This window comes from Artibeus jamaicensis, unplaced genomic scaffold, assembly GCF_021234435.1.
Source record: "Artibeus jamaicensis isolate MK-2021 breed Jamaican fruit bat unplaced genomic scaffold, CSHL_Jam_final contig_585, whole genome shotgun sequence".
In the NCBI taxonomy this organism is placed as follows: domain Eukaryota; kingdom Metazoa; phylum Chordata; class Mammalia; order Chiroptera; family Phyllostomidae; genus Artibeus; species Artibeus jamaicensis.
This window is the reverse complement of record NW_026521894.1, coordinates 20,717,752-20,740,615: the sequence shown is the minus strand read 5'-3', so window position 1 is coordinate 20,740,615 and position 22,864 is coordinate 20,717,752. Positions and strand designations below refer to the sequence as shown.

The 22,864-nt window shown below is 37.1% G+C and overlaps 1 protein-coding gene across 1 annotated transcript in view; it reads left to right on the top strand.

Moving 5' to 3' along the window:
* Positions 1 to 22,864, top strand: part of DCUN1D5 (defective in cullin neddylation 1 domain containing 5) — a 76,760-nt gene that overhangs the window by 13,895 nt on the left and 40,001 nt on the right. The window contains exon 2 of the mRNA XM_037142202.2: positions 9,982 to 10,041. The gene's annotated coding sequence lies outside the window, so the exon portion shown is untranslated. The remainder of the gene's footprint in view (positions 1 to 9,981; positions 10,042 to 22,864) is intronic.

The following is a 22,864-nucleotide window of genomic DNA, read 5'->3' as shown; positions in this document are numbered from 1 at the left end:
TTAAATTCATATATTGAAAAATGAAAATATTCCTTTTATCCATTAGCTACCACTATTTGATTTCTGCTCTTACATTTAATTCCTGATCTTATGTGCAAATTTGTATTTTACATAGCTGTTACTTTTATATGTATCATTTTTTTACTTAACATTATTGAAAACATTTTTATGTATATAGGCTTAACTAATATTTAAATCTTACACCCATTTTTATAGAGAATTTAGAAAATAAAATGAAAATGACTAATATTTCACAGATGAAGAAGTTAGCATATTGATAAATATAATTCCATTTTTATTTTTCTTCTTTCTTCTTAGAAAAGTATTCATGCTCATTGAAGTAAAATTGAACAGAAAATTAATAATGCAAAAAAGTTTATGATGTTTTTGCACCTACTGATAACATTTCATTATATTTCTATCTAGTTATTTCTAGTATTTTTCCTTGTGTTGGGACTGCACTGGTATCAATTTTTAATTTAGTATTTTAGTCTAAGAACTTCTCTATATTATTAAAAGGAACCATTTTAGTAGCTGTATTGCTACAGTACAATAGTCATAATGTAAAATGACCATAATTCATGTACTCATTTCCCTAACATTGTTTCTATTTTTAATGTTTTGAATAATACTTTATTGTATGTATTTACACATAAATATTTGTCATTTCAGATTATTTCTTTGAAATAATTTCTCAGAAGTAGAATTTTTGGGATAAATGGGATGAATGATTTTTAAGGTTCTTAGTGATGTCAAATTACCTCCTAGAAGAGTTATAACATGTTTATGTTCCTAGGAGCAGCATATAAAAGTGGTCATCTCAGTGCACCTTAGCTCACAGGATGTTTATTTTTTAATCTTCATAAATATAGTAAATGAAAATGGCATCTTCTGAGATATAATTGACATATTAGATACTGTGTTGTTTTTAATTCACATTTTCCTATTTCTGTGGTTAGAATATTCAGTATTGCTACTTTGCATAGGACTTAGTTTGATAGTAATTTTTCTAGCCTATTCAATATGCCCTCCAAAGTTGTATAAGAAACTTTCCTTTTGAACTCTCACCAAGGAATATTAATTTTTCTATTTCCAATAAACTCACTGAAGGTTATTTTAAATGCATTCATAACTGGGAATTAGAGAGTTGAATAATTTAGATAAACAACAACGAAGGGATCCTTCAGTTTATAGACTCCCTTGCTTGACTGTTACTGCCATACAGGTTTCGTCTTAGGTACTGTGTTCAGAACTAAGTAGAGAGGAGATGCAGAGGGTAAGTTCCCAGAAATTTAAGTTCATAGTTAACTTCAAAATGGACTATTGTAATACAGTTCTTTTCTAAGTTGGGACTTTGGTACACCATTGGGGAAATCCACAGATGCAGATCTTTGGTTGATAAAAACTGCTTTCTATAATGTGCTCTGTTTGTTCTCACAAAACTATAAAGTTCTTTGAGGGTAGGAATCAGATCTCATTTTTGTATCCTGGGCATAATTCCAGGCACGCAACAGGTGCTCAGTAAATGTGTGAATAATAGACTGTTTGAAATAATGAAAAAATTGAACTTTAGTTAGAAGACCTGCAGTTATTTCCCAATTAATTCACTTGGGCTTTAGAACCTTTCGTTAATTATATAGCATCTCTGAAACTCAGTTTCATCAACTCATGGGTCTACTGCTTATTCCATTTACTATACAAAGTTGAGAAGTAAATGACAAAACTTCTTATTAAAATATGTTAAAGTACTTTGTTAAATAGTGCTGTGCAGTTGTGAAGGTCATCATCATCATTATATTTCTGAGAAGTACTTGGTAAAGAATCCCATTGTTAAGAAATTACCTGGAAGAGTATGGCAGAGAGCTGATCACCCAAAATCCACTGTTTTCTTTTCTTCATGGACCTACAATTGGACTCTTTCTTGGCCCCTCTGGCATTAGGTATGGTCACATGACTGAGTTCTAACTAATAGAGTAAACAGAAATAATTGTGCCATAAAAATCTCATATGAGGGATCCTCTGAGATTTTACCTTCTGTCTGTCTAGAATGGAGACACATTCCGGGGGACCAGGGAAGCTGCCCGTTAAAGGCAGTAGGTCCCCTCATAGCTTGTATGCCTTCATATAAGAGGGGTCACCTTCTAACTTTTCACCCATTCAGTTTTTCTGCAGAGCAAGAAGTAAACTGTCATGTTTGAATAATTTACTTTTGGGGTCTTCTCATTACTTCTACTATTATAAGCAAGAAGCATGCTAACACATGCTCCATGTTTTCTTTAGTCTTTTACCTTTTCCCAATGTTATAGCAGCCATAAACAAGGAGTAAAGGTATGAATACACAGACTTGTGGTACATACATCTGTGAACCAAGATAAAATTGAGGAGGGAATTAGATAATTTATATATTTTTCACTTTTTAAATTATTTGAGGCCATGATTGTAAAAGCATATAAAAGAGGTGATACCTCTTGGTAATACCTTGCTTTAATTGGTATTTAGTATCCAGATTTTTCTTTATCATTAAATATTGATACTCAATATACAAGGGAGGATACAAAAAACCCTGAACTTATTTATAAAAAACTCTGTATTCTTACATGTTTAAACTTCAGTCACCTTCAAAGTACTCTCTATTTGATACAATACACAGTTTTTGAAGTCATCGATTTTGATGTCTTTTAATGCTTCTGCGGTTTTTTGTTTCATCTCTTCCACATGGCAAAATGTTTCCTTTTGAGGATTTTTTTTGTCTGGGGTGAGGGTGGGGCACAGGGGTCATGCCATTTTTGGTGAGAAACTGCTGAACACCCAGTGTGGTGTGGGCAGGTGTGTTCCATGAAATAGGCAGATGCATTGAAAGAATCTTCAAAAAAAAATAAACTGCAGCTGAACACAGCCTCTCACAATAGCACCAGTTGGTACGCTGATACAGATGGGTTCCTAGAACATTCACTTAGTGGGGGAAGCCTGTATTACAGGGGTTCTGGATTTTTGGGTCTAGAAGGTAATTCTGGGTTTTTTGGGACCCCCCTCATATAATAAAAATTTTCTTAGTCATGTTGCAATTTTAAAAACCACAATTCTTTCAACTCCAATTTTTTTCTGTTTGTACCACATTTTGCCTGGTATAATGTGTACTTTTTTTGCCCAAATTTTTGAGGGAATAAAGATCTGCATTATATGTGGGTATAATAATGGGCATAACAATCCCATGTATAATGTGCACAAAAACGTAGTTGCGCATTACACACGGGAGTGCAGCGTATGTGACAAAATATAGTAGGTGGGTCGACCCATTTTGTTTTTAAAGTGTTTTGTTCGGCAGGGGTTAGTGGTACGCAGTCCAGAAATTGTAGGGCAACGTGTTTTCTTCAAAATATGTTTACATTACCTTCTTAAGGAATATTGAGGAGATTCAAGTATACACTTATTTTTTTATCTGTCAACTTTTAGTTAAAGAAAAAGATAATACTGTGTTGTATTCTCTTTTCTGGCAAAGTTTAACACTTCTTACTTTCCAGAATATTTTTATTTTAGAAGCAAAACACTAGCAAACATAATCAAAATAGCTGTCATAAAACCTGTGCACTTTACTGCCTAGCTAAGAAGGTATCATCACTTTTCTTTTCAGGCAAAAAATTAATTTTACATATTGTGTTTGGTAACCTGATCTTCTTTGGTAACTTGAGTTCTTCTGTGAGTTACAGTTAATTCAAATGAAGAAACAAGCTGTGACAGCGAATTTGTAATAGGGGTAAAGAAATAAACCTTACAGTAGAGATAACAGCAAAGGATGGAGTAGCGGTAAGGAAGGAAGAAAAAACTAACTGTACAAACACGAGTCCGAGGGAATTGACAAGCTGAGTCCTGTTTGGTTGGATACCTCATAAGAGTCTTGAACTATTATAACACGTAGAATAATTAATATTAAAAATTACCCTGGGGACTTCCGCCAAGATGGAGGCATAGGTGGATGGGCCGTGCCTTCTCCCACAACCAAGATTAGAGAAAACTAAATATTAGCAACAGAAAACACAGCCAGAACATGGAAAATTGAACTTTTCGGAAGTCCGTTAACAACAAATTCTTCAGCCTGACCGGTAAGGGGCGAAACCAGCGGCTGGCGGAGCAGGGTTGCACAGGAGGACTCGGCCAGACACACTCGGGCCCTCGGAATCCAGGCGCAGGGTCAGACCTAGTGAGCGACCCAGCGAGCGACCAGGCGAGCGACCGCGGGGGAGACAGCCAGGCCCGGGGCTGCGTGTTGACTGAGGTCGCGCATTTGTGCGAGGGTGGACAGGCGAGGGAGTGGGCGGTTGGACCGGGCCGGCAGGTCCCCACGGCAGCCAAGCGGCAGTGGAGGGCGCCGCCATTTCCCTGCTCTGACCCCACCTCCACATACAGCGTCATAACCCAGCGACTCTGAGTGGCCCGGCCCAGGTGAACCACCTAAGGCACTGCTCCTCCACACCCAGCTGTGAGAAGCGGCAGAGGGGGTCGCCATTTCCCCGCTCTGGCCACGCCCCCACATACAGCGTCACAACCCAGCGACCTGGGAATCCCAGCCGCCGCTTCTCACACTTAAAGGGCCCAAACAGACCAAGAATGGCGCAGGAGGATCTCAGAGCCCCAGAAATAAATCTAAGCGATGAAGAAATAGCAAAACTCACAGACGCACAGTTTAAAAAATTGGTGATCAGGATCCTCACAGAACTGGTTGATTATACAGACAAATTAGACAAATATATGAAGGCGAAACTAATTGAAATGAATGGAATTGCACAGGACACCAATAGCAATGAAAAGAAAACTGGGACTCAAATCAATGGAGTGGACCAGAAGAAAGCAAATAATGGCCAAACAGAAAAGAGTCAAGAAGCAAGAATTCAAAGAAATGAGGAGAGTCTTAGGAACCTCCAGGACATCTTTAAACGCTCCAACATCCGAATTATAGGGGTACCAGAAGGGGGGAAAGGCACAGCCACCAGTGGAAAACTTATTTGAACAAATAATAAAGGAGAATTTCCCCAATCTGGCAAAGGAAATAGACTTCCAGGAAATCCAGGAAGCTCAGAGAGTCCCAAAGAAGTTGGACCCAAGAAGGAACACACCAAGGCACATCGTAATTACATTAGCCAAGATTAAAATGAAGGAGAGAATCCTAGAAGCAGCAAGAGATAAGGGGACAGTCACCTACAAAGGAGTCCCCATCAGACTGTCAGCGGATTTCTCAAAAGAGACCTTACAGGCAAGAAGGGGCTGGAAAGAGGTATTCCAAGTCATGAAATCTAAAGACCTACAACCAAGATTGCTCTATCCAGCAAAACTTTCATTTAAAATGGAAGGACAGATAAGGTGCTTCTCAGATAAGATCAAATTCAAGGAGTTCATCATCACCAAGCCCTTATTATATGAAATGTTAAAGGGACTTATCTAAGAAAAAGAAGTTAAAGAAACATGAACAGGGAAAGGACAACAAACTCACAGTTATTAACAACCACACCTAAAACGAAAGCAAACTAAAAGGACAGCTAGATCAGGAGTGGAAACATAGAAATGAAGATCTCAAGGAGGGTTAGCAACAGGGGAGTGGGGAGGAGGAGAAGGGGGGAGAAGGTACAGAAAATAAGTAGCATAGACAGTAGATAGAAAATAGATGGGGGGGCAAGAATAGCATGGGAAATGTGGAATCTAAAGGACTTGAGACACATGGTCATAAACTAAAGGGGGGGTGATGGTGGGGATGGGGGGTAGGGTGGAGGGGAATAGAGGGGGAATAGAACAACTGTAACAGCATAATCAATAAAAAAATTAATTAAAAAAAATTACCCTGAAACAACATAGAACTGAATTGTGTCCAGAATATGTACATAGAATATGAAATACATTTTCGAGTTTCTTCAGAACTTACTATAATTAAATTTGGGTGCTGGCTAATCATCTGAAAAATTTATTTAAATCAGAATGGCATATTTTCCAAACAAACATCTACTATTTTCTTCAAATTAGGGGTTTTTGGTTGCATGAAAAAAAGTATATGATTGTTGATTTCTGATTACTTATTCACCTTGAAATGCAGTTCCTTCAAATTACTAATTTTGGAATGGTGTGAGTTCCCATCTAGTTATCACAGGAACAGGCCATATTTTTAAAAATCATAGTTCTTTAAGAAAGCCAAAATTTAGTGTAATTACTAACATTTTAGCTTTTGCACTTTGATTTTGAAAACATTTAACCCAATTGGGTCTTTTTGTATAGAAGGATTTTAATACTTTATATTTAGCTTCTTATCAGAAGGGTAGGTCTGTAATCTTTGGAACATATCATTTGCTTTTCAAAATCTACTGCAGTGTCTTAAACAAACGTTCCAGAAATATCTGTAGAATGAATGAGTGTTGAATTTAAACTAGCTATCATGGTTGTCCTAGGAACCTTGAGGGAAAGATTCAGATGTCACTTATTAAAAAGATTGGAACTGGAAAATGTTAACCATTATATACTGACTGGATTTGTTTATGGGATCCAGTTGGTGGTGAAAATTGTAGCTACAGCTCAGCTGGATGCAGTGAACCTTGAGCAAATCTCGTGAGAAGTACAACACTGAAAATGTTGGGCCATCCTCACTTAGTCAGGCTTTGTCAGGTACGAGACTTAGCCTTACAACTCTCTGTGCTTCTCACATTCAGTTTTCTATTTTGCATCATCATTTTTCTCTTTCATGTTAATTTTTTCAGCGTATAAAAAAAGGATAATGTCATACTTTTCTTAAGTTGCATACGTCCATCTTTCCATATTTAAATTAAAAAATTAGGAAAGTAAAATCTATAGTAGCTTAATTTCAAGTCGTCTCTCAGATTGTAAGTTATTTATTTAAAAAGCTGACAGTTGTATATTTGTGAAACTATGCTCAAACCTGCTGGGTTAGGATGGTGGTACCATTAATGAGGACATGGGAGTTTTGCTTATTCAAAAAATATACTGTTATTGTTTTATGAAATACAAAGGCCCAAAATAGTATATTACTTAGTGATATACTTTGTAATACCCTGAGCTAAATCATATATTTTGTTTGGGTTGTTTTATCAGGTAAAGTAATTGAGTCATTTTTTTTAAAAGCAACTTTATTAAGATATAACTTTTATAAAATGAAACTGCACCCATTTTAAGTGTAAGTTGTATTTTTGTAAAGATTTTCTCAAATTTTTAGAGAGTAATTCATGTTTAGGAATGATAATGTAATACTAAATACTTGTAATGTTTTTATTTATTAATATGTAGAATTTTTTATACTAAAAAACTAGTTTTTGAATTTCCTAATGTTGGCTTCCTGTCAAGATGGTGGTGTAGGCAGACATGGCTTGCCTCTTTGCACAACCACATCAAAATTACAACTAAAATATAGAATAACCATCACCCAGAAACATCAGAAATTGAGTTGAATGGAAGTCTGACAGCCATGGAATTAAAGAAACCACATCCATCCAGACTGGTAGGAGGGATGCAGATGTTGAGTGGGCTTGTCCCACACCCACATATGGTGGATAAAAATTTGGGAGGGATATTTCAGGAATGAGGAGCCCTGTACCAGGACCTGGGGGTTTCAATGCCTGGAAGGTAAGTCCCCACAATTTCTTGCTGCAAAAACCAGTGGGGATTGAGTTGGTCGAAGAAACTTTTGAAGTCCCAAGCAGTTCCTCTTAAAAATCCCACACACGGACTCACCTACCCAAACTCACTCCCTCTGAGCTCTACTGCAGGGGTGGCAGCTTGAAGGGCACCAGTGGCATACTGGGAGAGGCTGACGTGTCTGGCATCAGGGCAAGCAGAGGCCATTGTCATTGTTCCTAGCCCTCCCCCATACAGCCACTGAGCCCACAGGCTGGTACTATATTGGAGATTCCATCAACCTGGCTAATGCAGAGATCCCACAAACTGCTTTTCCATATGAATAACTGGTCTTGGCTCATGCTTCACAGTTTTCTAAATTCTATCAAAGAAGCAACAGCTGGCCTCAGTGAGCCCCAAGCCAGGCAATAGTAGGAGCCAGATTAGTTTCACAGCTTGGCTTTGCCTGGGAATCTCCTAGCTCAGCATAAGTAGCAGCCTTCTCAGATTGCTTTATAGTTTAGGAAGGGCGGCCCTGGGCAAAACACAGGTGCAGACTGACCTTGGCTGTACCACTGGAAACCCTTACGGCCAGCACACCCAGTGGACAGCTACAAACCACTTTGGAGCCCCACCACCCTGCCCCCTGAACACAGCTGACTCTCCACGGAGGGCGGAGGTTGGTGGTCTATGGTCACAGCCAGTTCTTGCAGCTGACTGGTCTGGGTAAATCCCTCCCATTAACCTGCCAACAGCAACCAAGGCTTAACTTGGTGCTGAGCAGATTGTTAAATTTTCAGAAAATTTGCAAGTTGATTAAATCATGTTAGTACCTCAAAATTGGTGGTGGTAGTATATATGCTTCTGTAGTATATATACCACAGAAGTTGGTATACAATTGAGGGCCTTTTTCTCCCCCTCAGAGACCTAGTACTAGTACCGCTGTGGGCACAGTGCCATTGGGGTTTAAGAAAATATTAGAACTGCTGATGATATTTATTTTTTAGATTTATCTCTTTGTATGCATTTTTAATGTTTATAACATTTATACCATGGCAGAAGTGTGTAATTTGTCTTTTTATGTATATATTCATAAATACATGTACCTATTTTTATGTACATATACATGTACATGTATAAGTACATACATATCTGTATTTGGCTAAACAACATTTTATTGACAGAAATTTGCAGTTAAAGGTGTGGGGATCATTAGCATTACCATTAGCTAAAAATGATAGACTGTGGGGTGTCACTCAAAACAATTCCTGAAGTTCTAAAATTATAGAGGATCTCTTTGGTCAATTTTATACCAGAATATTTCTCCCATTAAGCTTTTTTTTTTAAGTTCCTAAAGAAGATAGTCAAAAGAAAATAATCACATTCTTAGAAGTCTCTGATGAACCATAAGCTAAACTCAGATTACAATGACCAAGTTTCACATGATAATTCTATGTTTATTTGGACTAAATAATCAGTTAAGTGATTTACTATTTGACTTGTTTAGACCCAACATGGAGGTAGCTCTTAGTTCCGTGGTCTGATAGGGAATAGTTCTACACCTGCATGCAGTGGCAGATTTACGTTAGCCTCTCAGTACACAGTAACTCCATTTGATGCTAGTAGCATGTGCCACATATAAAATGGTAAGAGTGTTACAGAGAAGTAACCTAAAATTCACTCCTTTTGAATCTTATAAATTCATTTCCTTTCGGTTCAGTATAGTTTGAAAAATCAAGTTTATGAAAATGACAGGCTTCCATTCTGAACCTGGAAAAACTAATTTAAATAAAAGTATGTAGCAGTGGAGTTATGAAGAAGCTTTTGAACAATGTTTTAAAATAATAATTCTGTGTTACAATTATAATAGGAAAAAATAACATTGTGCCAATTTAGCTAGGCTACAGGCCAAATAAACTGAGCTGTGTTTTATTATCCTTTTCTTAATCAGAGTCTACCATGTAAACAAGGCTAAAAAAGTTAGTGAGGAGGTGGTAAAAAGTTGATCTTCAAAACTCCTGTTACCTATATTAATATTTTTGAAACTCGAATGTGCATAATAATCACCTGGGGGTTTTGTTACATGTCAGTTCTGTGTCACTGGGTCTGGGGTGGAGGCTGAGACCCTGCATTTCTGACGGGCCCCCTGGGCAGTGCCGCTGCTGCCGGTCCATGGACACCCTTGAAAGAGCAAGGCTCTGGGTTTTTCACCATTGCGTTAGCATCAGGATATTGTGTCTTGTAAACTTGGCCAGCTTCTGAATTGTTCATAGCTTTGACCCTTTTATTAGTAGTTTAAAAATAAGTAACTCAATAGAATGTTGTAGTAAATTGAAATTCTCTCCTGTCAGACTAATATGGAATTTTTATCAATAGGTAATGGAGACCAAAAACATGTTGAACCTTGTGAGGATGTCAGAAATGGAGAAATTTTTGGTAAGCACTTTTCTTTAATTTTTTAAAATTTGAAAACATCACTAATCTTCATGATGAGTTTTTTTCTGTTCTTCTGCCTGTTTAAGAGTTGGTTGCTTGAATTAAATATTTTTAAGCATTAGAATGTAATAAAATATCTAGTGAGCTAAAAATGTGGAATACAATTTATTCTCTTACATTTATGATATTAAAGGAACTGCTTAATATTCTCACGTGTGTAAAGAGTTTAATGAATTGAAGATAGGGAGAAACTTTCGGTCTTATTTCAAGGGAGATTTTATCTTTTTAAAATATTTATTTAATTGTTGTTCAAGTACAGTTTTCTGTCTTTTACTCCCATTCCAGCCCACGTCCCCTACCCCAGTGCTCCCCACCTCCCTCCCATTTCCACCTCCCCAGTGTTTGTCCATGTGTCCTTTATACTTGTTCCTGCAAACCCTTCCCCTTTTCCCCTGAAATTCCCTCCCCTCTCCCTTCTGGTCGCTGTCAGTCTGTTCTCTATTTCAGTGTCTTTAGTTATATTTTGCTTGCTCGTTTGTTTTGTTGTTTATTCTTTTATCTTTTTACCCACCCTTTTAACAAATATTTATTGAGCTCTTATTATGTCCCAGGCATTGCACTATGTATAAAGGACACAATGGTAACTGGAATAACACAATCCCTGCCATTGTGGATCTTAAACAGTGTAGTAAGCCCTTAACCAGCTGTAAGACCTTGGCCAAGTCACTGTACTTTTCTGGGGCTGTTAACTCTTTTATCTCAAATAAAAAAGTATTTGAGTAGTTGGTTTCTCTGATCCATCGCAACCCTTAAATATTACAAATATTTTATTAGTTCTAGCTTTCATCTATTTAATTTTTACTCTGGAGCAAGAGCACTGTAGGTAGTCTAAATTTATTATTATTTTTTTACCTAAATTGAAGTCCAAAATTGTTTTTTAAACAGCTTTATTGAGGAATAGTTTACATGCAAAAAATTGCACATATTTTAGTGTGTAAAATTCAGTAAATTTTACATATGTAAAAGAAACCATCACCACAATCAAGATATCCGTCACTCTCAAAAGTTCCTTTGGCCCTTTGTAATCCGTCTTGTCCCTTCTCACCACCAGGCAATCATTGATCTGTTTTCTTTCTCTGTAGATTAGTTCATGTCTTCTAGAGTTTTATGAAAATGTAATCATACACTATTTGCTCTTTTTCTGGTTTCTTTCTCTCAGTATAATTATTTTAAGATTCATCCACTTTTTTGTATATATTAACATGTCATTTTTTGTTATTAGTAAATCCCGTGATATGAATGTACCCCACTTTGTTTATCCATTCATGTATTGATAGATATTTGGCTTGGTTTCAGTTTTTGGTTATCGCACATGAGTTGCAGCAGATATTCATATACAGGTCTTTAATTTATAGTCTACCTTCAATTAATATTTAGCACTTCATATATAGTATGAGTCTTAGAATAATATACTTCTGTTTTACCTTTCTGTTCTTTATGTTCTTGTCAAACATTTTTCATATACCTATTTCATAAAGCACAAAGTACAGCATTGTTATTTTTGTCTAAAAAGTCAATTGTGTTTTTAAAGAGATTTCAATATTTTTTTAAAACCTTGTATGTTTAGCAGAAGTTTACTAATCTTTTCTTCTACAATATCTAATTTGCCATTAATCTCATCCAGTTTATTTTGCATCTCAGACATTGTTATTTTCAGGTGTATAAACTTGACTAGGGCCTTTTTACAAAAACATCTTCTATGTCTTTAGTTAGCACTTTGAACATACAAAGTACAATTTTAATTACTTTTAATTTCCATGTCTGCTATCTGGCATCTCTGTTACTTCTGGATCAGTTTTAAATGGTTGATATTTCTTCTCAGTTTTGGTTATATTTTCCTGTTTTTTTCCCCATGCCCGCTAGTCTTTTGTTGGATGGTAGACATTGTCAATTTTCCCTTCTTGGTTGCCATAAATTTTTGTATTTTATAGATCATCTTGACCTTTGTTGTGGGGTATAGTTATTTGGAAAGTTTGATCCGTTTGGGTCTTCTTTGGTGATTGGAACAGTGCTTAGTCTAGGTCTGACTGTTTTGCACTTTGGAGCACTTTCCCCAGTGCCTAATGAACTCTGTCTAGGTTTTGTTTTCGCCTAGCCTGGCCAGTAGGAACAGGCCTGTGCCTGGTACCTGGCACTGTTCTATCTAATCTGCTCAGATGGTTTTTTGTTTGGCCTTAGGTAGTTTTCCCACACACATGTACAAATCAGTACACTTCTGAATGCTGAAGGGGAATGGTCTACAGATCTCCAGTGTTCTCTCTGTGTGTAGATCTGTCTTCTCTGATACTCTGTTTTGTAGCCTCTATTCGCCTTGTTATTTCTAGACTCTCAGCTCTGTCTCTGGGCTCAGCCTGGGTTCCCCCTCATTATGTTTTGGCCTCCATACTTTCTTAATGCATTCACTGCTCGCACCTCATTTATTTCCCGTCTCTCAGGGCTCACTCTCCTGTTTTGCCTGATGTTCAGTGTTTCATAAACCAATGTCTTACATATTTTTGTTTGTTGAAGGAGGAGTGTTGTTTCAGGCAAGAGGGTAAATTTAGTTCCTGTTACTCCATCTTGATTGAAAGCAGAAGTCTCCAGTCCTTTTAAATTTATCTTTAATTTTAGTTACTTTTAAAAGAAGGAATTATATATACATCTGTGATTTTGAAAAAAGTTATTTATAGTTGAATTCTAAGTAAATAGTTTTTATTCAGTTATTTTATAATTGTTCAGGAAAGATAGTTGTCTTGCCTCTTTAATTATTTCTTTTTCTTTATGTTATTGTTTATTGAGCTTATTTAAATTCTTAAGATTTTTTTTCAACTGAAGGCTTCTTAACTGATGTTATAACAGAATGGTATGGGCTTTGATGCCAAGCAGATCTCACTATACCATATTTTTTTAATAAATATTTTATTGTTCTATTACAATTGTCCCAATTTTTCCCCTGTTGCTATTCTCCTCCCTGCCCACCCACCTGCTCCCACAGTCAATCCCTGCCCTGTTGTCCATGTCCATGGGTCATTCATACATGTTCCTTGACTAGTCCCTTCCCCTTCTTTTCACTCTTCCCCCCCTCCCCCCTTATCCCTCCCCTTTGGTCACTGTCAGTCTATTCCTTGTTTCAGTGCCTCTGGTTCTATTTTGGTCATTTGTTTGTTTTGATCATTAGAGTCCTCTTACAGGCGAGATCATATGGTATTTGGGTATTTGTTTTCACTGGTATTGGCTTATTTCACTTAGTATAATATTCTCTAGTTCCATCCATGCTGTCAAGAAGAGTAGAACCTCCTTTCTTTCTGCTGCATAGTATTCCATTGTGTAAAATACACCAGTTTTTTGAACTACCCTTTTACTGATGAGCACTTAGGTTGTTTCCAGCACTTGGCTGTTATAAATTGTGCTGCTACGAATATAGGGGTGCAAGGGTTCTTTTGAATTAGTGTTTCAGGATTCTTAGGGTATAATCCCAGCAGTGGAATTGCTGGGTCAAAAAGCAGTTCCAGTTTTAGTTTTTTGAGGAAATTCCACATTATTTTTCACAGTGGCTGCACCAGTCTGCATTCCCACCAACAGTGCACTAGGGTTCCCTTTTTTCCACATCCTTGCCTGCATTTGTTTGTTGCTTTATTTATGATGGCCTTTCTGGCCATTGTGAGGTAGTATCTCATTATGGTTTTAATTTGCATCTCTCTGATGGCTGGTGATGCTAACATCCTTTCATATGTCTCTGGGCCCTCTGTATGTCCTCCTTGGGGAAGTGACTGTTCAGGTCCATTGCCCATTTTTTAATTGGATTGCTTATGTTCCTGGTGTGGAGTTGTGTGCGTTCTTTATATATTTTGAAGATCAAACCCTTGTCTGAGGTATCATTAGCAAATATGTTTTTCCATATGGTTGGATCCCTTTTCATTTTAATGATGTTGTCTTTAGCTGAGCAGAAGTTTTTTAATTTGATGTTGTCCCATTTGTTTTTCCTTTTTTCTTATGCCCTAGACCACTAGTGGCAAACACAAGGCCCAGGGGCTGAATCCGGCCCTCCACCTTGTTTTCTCCTGCCCAGTGCCTTGTTTCTACTCAGTGGCAGCACTGAGCTCCTTGCCTCTAGTTAAGGAGCAGTTACATTTATGCGGTCCTAGAAATACATTTGGCCCTTTGAAGGCAACCAACCGCGAGGCAGATATGGCCCCCCTCCCTGTGAAAATGAGTTTGACACCCCTGCTCTAAAGGATGTATCAGTAAAAATATTGCTGCATGGGATATCTGAAATTTTACTGTGTTTTCCTCTATGACTTTTAGGGTGTTATGACTTATAATTAAGTCTTTTATCCATCTTTAGTTATTTTGGTGTATGGTCTAAGTTGCTGGTCTAGTTTCATTTTTTTACATGTAGCTGTCCAGATCTCCCAACACCATTTACTGAAGAGCCCCTTTTGTCAAATATTAATTGACCATAGAGACATGAGTTTATTTCTGGGCTCTCTCTTCTGTTCCATGGATCTGTGTGTCTGTTTTTATGCTGGCACTAGACTGTTTTGATTATAGTGTCCTTGTAAGTATAGTTTGATATCAGGTGTTGTGATCCCTCCTACTTTGTTCTTCTTTCTCAAGATTGCTGAGGCTGTTTGGAGTCATATTTGGTTCCATATAAATATTTGAAATATTGCCTATACCATATTAATTGTCGCAGGGCTTTGGGCAAGTTTCTTTGTGTTCCTTTTCTTTTTAAAATTTATTTGTTGATTTTTAGAGAGAGAGGAAGTGAGGGGGAGAGGGAGGGGGAGACATCAGTTTGTAGTTCCCCTTATTTATGCATTCATTGGTTGCTTCTTATATGTACCCTAACCAGAGATCGAACCTGCCACCTTGGCATATTGGGGCAACTGAGTAACCCAGCCAGGATCTGCTTTCTTCTTTCTTTTTGTTCTTTCTCATTTTTTCCTTTTCTTTCTTACATTCATTCATTAATTCAGTCAGTCAGTCTTTCTGGAAATCTTTATTGAAAATCAACTGTGTATCACACACTGTTCTATGTGGTAAGAATACCACAATGAAGAAAACAGACAAAAATCCCTGGTCTCATAAACTTTACATACTAGTGTGGAGAGAGAGACAGACAATAACTAAAATATGAAAATTATACAGTGTATTAGATGGCAATAAGTGCTGTGGAAATAATAAAGCAAGGAAAGGGGGATGAGGAGTGGGGAAGTTGATTACAATATTAAATAGAGTGATCAGGGAAGGCCTCACTGTTATTTGAGCAAAGATCAGAAAGCTCAGTCATGTAGATATGGGATAAAGAGGGTGACCCAGAGAGAGAAAAGGGTAAATGAAAGGTCCTGAGGCAGCAATGTGTTTGGTGTGTTCAAAGAATAGCAGGGAGGTCAGTATGGCTAGAGAGAAGCAAGCAAGAGGGAAGAGCAAGAGTGAGCAACAAGGAAGAATAATAGGAGATAAAGTCAGAAAGGTAAATGGGAGAGAGGGGCGGGGCATATTTGGGGGCTTTGTAGGCCATTGAGAGTACTTTGGCTCTTACCTTGAATAAAATTAGGGAACCATTAGCAGTGTTAGAGCAAAGAAGTGATTGCCTGTAATTTAACGTTTTAAAAGCATCCTTCTGGCTTCTGTGCTGAGAATAGATTGCAGTAAGCGAGGGTGGAAACAGGGAAACTGGGTAGGAGGCAGTTGTCCAATAGAGATGATAATGGCTTAGACTGGGTTAGTAGTAGTGCACCTAATGATAAGTGGTCAGACTTACTATGTTTTGAAAGTAGAATCAGTTGGATTTTTTGACAGATGACATCACCCAAATAGTGAGTATGTTTAGGGAAGATATCAATGTCTGATCTCTGAGGCACTCAAATACTAAAAGATTGGGGAAAGAGGAAGGACCAGCAAAGGAGTCAGAGAAGAAGACCTAGAGAATGCAGTATTCTGAAAACCAAGTAGCACATTGCTAAGGAGGCACTTTGGAGTGAAACAGAAGGAAGATGCATTTGTTCATATAGAATAGATTTGATCCATTCTGTAATGTAGCAGATGAGACATCAAGAAAGAGCAGTACATTGGACACTGTAGTGTTGGGGGAAAGGTTTAGAGCAGCTGCTGGTGCTCATATGTTAGTCGAGGGATGAATAAAAGCATTGACATCAGTGAGGAGGTCCATGATAGAGTCAGAGTCAGGAGTGCTTTCCAGCTGGCTAGGAGAAAAAAGTAGACAATCCAAATGACTCAGGTTGGAGATTGGAATGGTAGGAGGACAAATGCACCTAGGAGTCGCTGTGGCCCAATAGATGAGAATTGAAATGGCTGATGATAGGGTCCAAGTTCAGGAGGGAGACAAGTGAAGCAACAAAGGGATTGGTTTCATGAGCTGAAAAAATAGTACAGTGAAGTGACGAAGGTTATGAAGAAGGTGAGGTACTTTCAGGATAAAACATCTACGTACAAAAAACCCTCTAACCTGATCCTGTATGTAACTTCCCAGCAGCTTGACGCTTTCGGGTTCTCTTCTGAGGCTCCACTCTCCTCAGCTGCTCTTTCTTTGCATAGAGAGAAGTTTCCTGTGCCTTCTGGTGTTCTTGCTGCATCTGACTAGGTTTGCTCCAAAAGAGTGATTTTGGAGCAGGACTCATGTGGGACTCATGCAGTACGAAGCTGTGCTGTTTATGGCCTTCATTTTTGGTAGTTAGATTGCATTTTAGTCCATAAATGGTTGGTGCACCTTTAAAGGAGAATAATATAAAAACAATATTTCTAAGACGTAAATAAGAATAAAGAAGTGATTCAGAAAATATATAGAACAGTAGAAAACAATCACTAGAGGTGGGGGAAGGGAACATATATGTCAGACAATAAGGCCCCAAGAGCTTCGGATTTGGCTCTAAGCTGTCCTGGATGTCACAGTGAAAGAATATGTAGTTATATACAGAATCTTACTTAAGAGAAAGACAGGGACATATCTCTCAAAGAAAGCAGAACTTTTCATGGTAGTAAATTTTTTCTTTGGGATTTCTTATACGAAGTAAATATTAAAAAAAGCCAAAAATCTGATTAAAACTGTATCAGGGACTTCCATTGTTTTTGGAATGAAGTCCAGGATTCTTAACAAGGCCAACAAGGATAATTGCACTCTTTGCCCCTCAGCCTTAAATACAGTAAGTAAAGGTCATCCAATATGATAACCAATAAGTAAAGGTTATCATTTCTTAAACACTTACCATGTGTTGGGCATGATGCTAAAACTGTACATATACTATGTTATTTTGTCCTCTCAAAACCCTTATAAGATAGGGACTATTAATATCTCTGTTTTACAATAGAGGAAACTGAGGCATAGAGAGGTTAAACAATTTGCCCAAGTCACAGAGCAAGTAAGGCAGTAAGTGGCAAAACCAAGACTTAAACCTTAGACTGGCTTCAAAGGCTGAGATTTTAATGACTCTACTGTATTAACTGATTATACGCCTATTAAAGTTCTTTGAATTTTACAAGCTTCTTCTATCTTAGTGACTTTGCACATTTACCGTTTCTTCTTACGGAAGGATTCTCTGTCGTCCTTGCATCCCCTTAAGCATGTCAGTTAATTGAATTGAATCTTGAGAGATATCATTAATTTAATGTTATCATAAAAACTAGAAATTGGCAAAACATGTAATGGTTTTGTCTGCTATGGTGGGTAATAGATGCGGGAAGCCCTTGAACCCCTGTCTTTAGTACTTTGGAAACTGACCAGTGGACTTATTACCAGATCTAATGACTAAATCTGATCTAATGTCCACAAAACCCATAACTAGGCTGAGCTCCATATTGGTTTTCAAAATGGAACTTGTAAATTTCTGATTCCAAATCTGTGTGCCTCTTTGTCTGGAGACCTAGAAAGCTCTTTGCTCTCCACATATTCAAATCTTTTTTATTTTAGAGGCTTCCCTGAAGTTCCATCTCTTCAGTAATGTCTTTCTGAATTCTATCTACAGTGATTTTTCTTTGGAGAGCATTATAGTTCTCTTTCCTGCACAACTCATTTTAGAATTTATCTACATACTGCCTTTCATTGTTATGTAAAGTCTTCATGTGCACCTTTTTATCTCAACTAGAGTGTAAGCTTCTTCTGAGAACTTACCATAATACACAGCTTTTTATAATGAAGCCAACAAGGTAACATTGCCAGGTTAAGTAATCTGAGGTATTTCTTTGTTCAGTTTTTGAAAGAATTTTTCTGTTGGTGCAAATCCCAGAGATAAACATGAATGAGGAAATGCTAACTGAATCAAGGAAGAATATTGGCCTACCTCTAGTACACGGAGCAGTTTTTGAGTACTTACTGGTAGTTACCACCCTATACTTAACATTATTTCTTCCAGCTTCACAGCTCCCTTATATAATGGTAAATATGGCATATGCATTTAATCTGAGTAATTTTTGTTTTCTAGTTCTTACATAGCAGTTGGTGCTTATGTCTGAAGGATATTAATTTTCTGATCTGACAGCAGGAACATGTAATGACAAATGAATTTCCTAAAATAAGCCTTAGGTTATTTGTAATTACTGTATTTGATGTCTGCCACAGTGTTAAATAGAGAAAATCCTATTTCTAAAAGGAACGGAGTAAAAGGGAAATTTTTTCTAACATATTAGCCACATGGCATATATTTTCTTTTCTAAGTGAGTCCTCTCAGCATTTCTGTTGCTGAGAACAATACTGTTGTCACTGATTTTGGAAAATTCAAATTTACTTAGAATGAGAAAAGCTCTGCTGCTATACATTCACCTGTTAGTTTATTTCCAAACATATTCTAAATGTACAATATGTCTCGCTGCAAAATATGAAGGACTCTGAAAAAGAGGAAAGCTAAAAGACTCAGAAACTGTCATAAAAAGGTTTCGCTTCCACCTGGTATGAGGAATTTGATTTACAAATCTAGTACTGCTTCCTTAAGCCCCTTAAGAAGTCTTCTTTCTGGGCCTCTATTATTTTTATTTTTATTTTTATTTTTAATTAGAATTATCATGTGTGCCAAACAGTAGAAATTCAAAAATTTCATGTTAATTTTTGTTCCTATCCATCCTTCATTTACATGTTTGTTCTTGGTTTTAAAATTGAAGTATAATTTATGTACAGTAGAGTATACAAATCTTAAATTTATAGCTTGATGAATTTTCTACATCTGTACCCCCTTAGGTAACCGTCCCCCGGGACAGAATACGGAACGTTTCTGTCGCCCTGGGAAGCTCCCTCGTGCTCCCTCCCAGTCTGTATCCCCACAGGAGTAACCACTGGACTTGTCTTGGTCTCCCCACGCTAGTTCTGCCTGTTTCTAAATTTCAGATAAATGGCATAACACTCTTTTACTCAACCTTTTTTTCTGTGAGATTCATCCATGTCACTCTGTATATCAGTAGTTCATTCTCTGTCATTACAAGTATATAGTTTAAAGTTTAACTTTTTTCACAAAATGAAATTTATTGAAGAAATTTTGGAAAATATATAAAAGGTGAAAGTGGGGAGAAGGGAGAATAAAACTCTTTAGTTCCTCTAAGACAGATATTTCTGAGTTTTGGATTGTTTTCTTCTACTTTTGTTCTTTGTATATATACAGTTTTCCAAACTGTTATTATATACTCATTTTTTATTGCATAACCTAATATGTATTTTTGGAGTCACCAAGCAGGGCCATTTGTCTTTCTGCTTAGCCCTGGCTGAAATTACTAGTGAGCTGGAATTTTCATTTATTCATTTGGTAATTCAACAAATATTTGGTTGGCCCCTGTCGTGTGTCAAGCACTGTTTCCATCACTGCCCTAGGTGTGAGGGATAAAATAGTGGCCAAGATCGGCAAAGTGTCTGCTCATCTGGAGGTTACAATCTACCCCGGGGAAAGATGGACATTAAACAAGTAAACAAATGTTCAGGTAGCAGCAGTAAGTGCTATGAAGATAATACATGGATATGGAACTACAGGAACTCTCATATACTGTTGGTAGTGTGTAGATTATTAAGTGAGGTAAAAAAACAATTGTATGTTGCCCTAACTGGTGTGGCTCAGTTGGATGGGCGTCGTCTATAAAGTGAAAGGTCCCTGGTTCGATTCCTAGTCAGGGCACAAGCCTGGGTTGTGGTTCGAAACCCAGTCGGAACACGTATGAGAGGTAGTGGATCTGTGTTTCCCTTTCACACTGATGTTTCTCTCCCTCTCATTCTTCCTCGCTTTCCCTCTTCCCCAAAATAACTAATAAAATAAATACATAAATAAATATATCCTGTGATCCAGAAATTTCACTCTATTTAATTTACTTATAAACTAAGATGCACCTAAAAGAATGTTCATAACAGTATTGTTTTTAAAAGCCCCAAGTTAGAAACACCAAAATGTCCATCAAAGGTAGAATAGGCAAATACTTTGTAAAATATTTGTATGGTGGAATACTATACAGTAACAGAAACCAATGTACTACACTGAATGATTTTTAAAAGTATGTGTTGGTGGAAGAAAACAGACATAGAACACATTCTATTTATGTAAAATTTAAAAATATGCAAAAACTAAGCTATATTGTTTGGGGATACATACTTAAAAAATACAAAGTATTTTTAAAAGATGAAGTGATTACCATAAAGTCATATAGATGCCTGTGGGAGGAGGGAGGAAGTTGTGATTAGGAAGGGGAATGAGCTTCTGTGGTGCCAGAAACGTTCTAGTCCTTGACCTTAGTCTACTAATGGTGAGGATTGCAAGGGGTATGACAGAGACAGCACTCTACACCTGCTCTATCTTAAAATAAAGAGAATACCAGTCTTGGAAGAATGTTTTTAAATACAGTTTTGTGATGTTTTATACTTCTTGTAAAATTGAAAGTTCTTGTAGTTACTTGATATAAGAGTTCTGTTGAGTAGTCATAATTTTTTAATTGACAATATCTCTTATTGGTATTGAGGGAAAAGAAACCATGTGGCAAAGGACTTGACTGGCTCTTAGTTTTTGCACATCATTTCTGTTCACATTTTGCTGGCCAGGCAAGTCATATGGTCAGTTTAACTGCAAGTGGGCAGGTAAAATACCTTGTGCACAAAAGGAAAGAGAGCTCTAGAATGTCTGAACACAGTCTTAATGACTAGCATATCTTCTAATATCTTTCAAATTAAGAAAAAAATTCTGCTTGGACTAAGCAAAGTAGACTGTACTTTTTCTCTGCCATAGTAGCCAGTAATGTTCTACATGGCGGCTGCACTAGTGACAGAACAGAGGGCCCAGCTGATCCTTAACCACATGTAGCGTGAACAAATTAAACAAATTTTGTCCTCAACAACTGAACTATTGGCTTTTGTGTTGCTCTGGCTTAACCTAACCCATCTAGACTGCTACAGGTAGCACTTGTACTCACCCACTGCATTGTCCTGGATCCAGGCTATTTCACTGATTTATATAACCTACCAGCCCCTGTAGGCATGTGAGTTTGTAAAGATGTGTTACAGAATGCTGTCTTAATGCATTGCACCTTCACCAAATTATGTGCTAATCATTTGTCTGATGCAGTGCTTTTGATTGTGCCTTTCAGTGTAATGAAGTATGCTAGGTTATTAGCATAAAGTTTTTTCAAAACATTTTAGTAAGTAATTTTTCCCTTTATCATGATAGGGATTATTCTTTTAGATGCTTTGATGCTGCTTTCTTTACTCTGTTTATGTTCTGGCTTATCCTTTATTTGCAGGGGTTTTGTAACTGAATGCCTTTTAATAGTATTTTTTAAAAACACATAACCACTGATTTCAAGTGCTTAAAGGAAGGTTTTTTAATACCTTAGCAACTATTAATAAAAATGTTCACACAAAAATTTGAACTTTTGAGTTCTATTTTGAGAAATAGACTTTTGAGTCTATTTCTATTTTTATTTACATAAAATGATTGTTGAATAACATCAGAGCTTTCTGCTTTACAGCCTAGGATCTTTTTTTGGGACAAATTATATAATAAAATAATCTTATGATATCACAGCCTGTTGCTATGAGAATAGAACATCAAAAAATTGGCAGCATCACTATATTCAACACAGTAGCTCAGGATAAATTTAAAGGAAAAGAGGCCAAGTTACAATTCCCATTTTTCGTGCATTGCCTTCCCTCTTTGACCCCTGAGGATATCTAACAAATATGATATTTGAAAATTTACACTACTAAGAAACATATTCACTGAAACCCGTGAAAGTTATTCTTATCACGTGTCTAGTGCACTTGTCAGGAATGGGGTATGAAGCCAGTGAATCATCTCCATGTGATGCACAGACCTTTCCATCAGGTTCAAATGTGGGTCCCCAAGGTATAACCTATAAACCAAAGATAAGTTACCTGGGCTTTCTGCTCGGAAACTCTGGGAGCTTGATGATTGCTCAAAGGCTTTTTTAGACTAGGCCCATGGTTCCATTGACAATATAATTCCCTTCAAAACTTAGTAGGCTTTTGGATATATTTGCTTTTAGTTTCAAATTCTAAACTTCACATTCTAGTTTTTCCCATATATAATTCCTAATGATTTATTTATTTGCTTCCTCATACAAACGCCCCTCTCCGCTTAGTTCTGGCTCACTTGAGGCTATCTGAAACAGTAGGTTTGGATGACAAAGTTAAAATTCTTAATCTGATCTTTGCAAAAAGATTGTGTTACTTCATACCATTACCCTCCGTCTACTCAAATAGGGTTAGAGTTTAATCAGGCTTATGTTATGGTCTGCCTTGTACTTCTCAAAGGAGACAGGTTTACTGAGGTTTAATCAGCCTCCT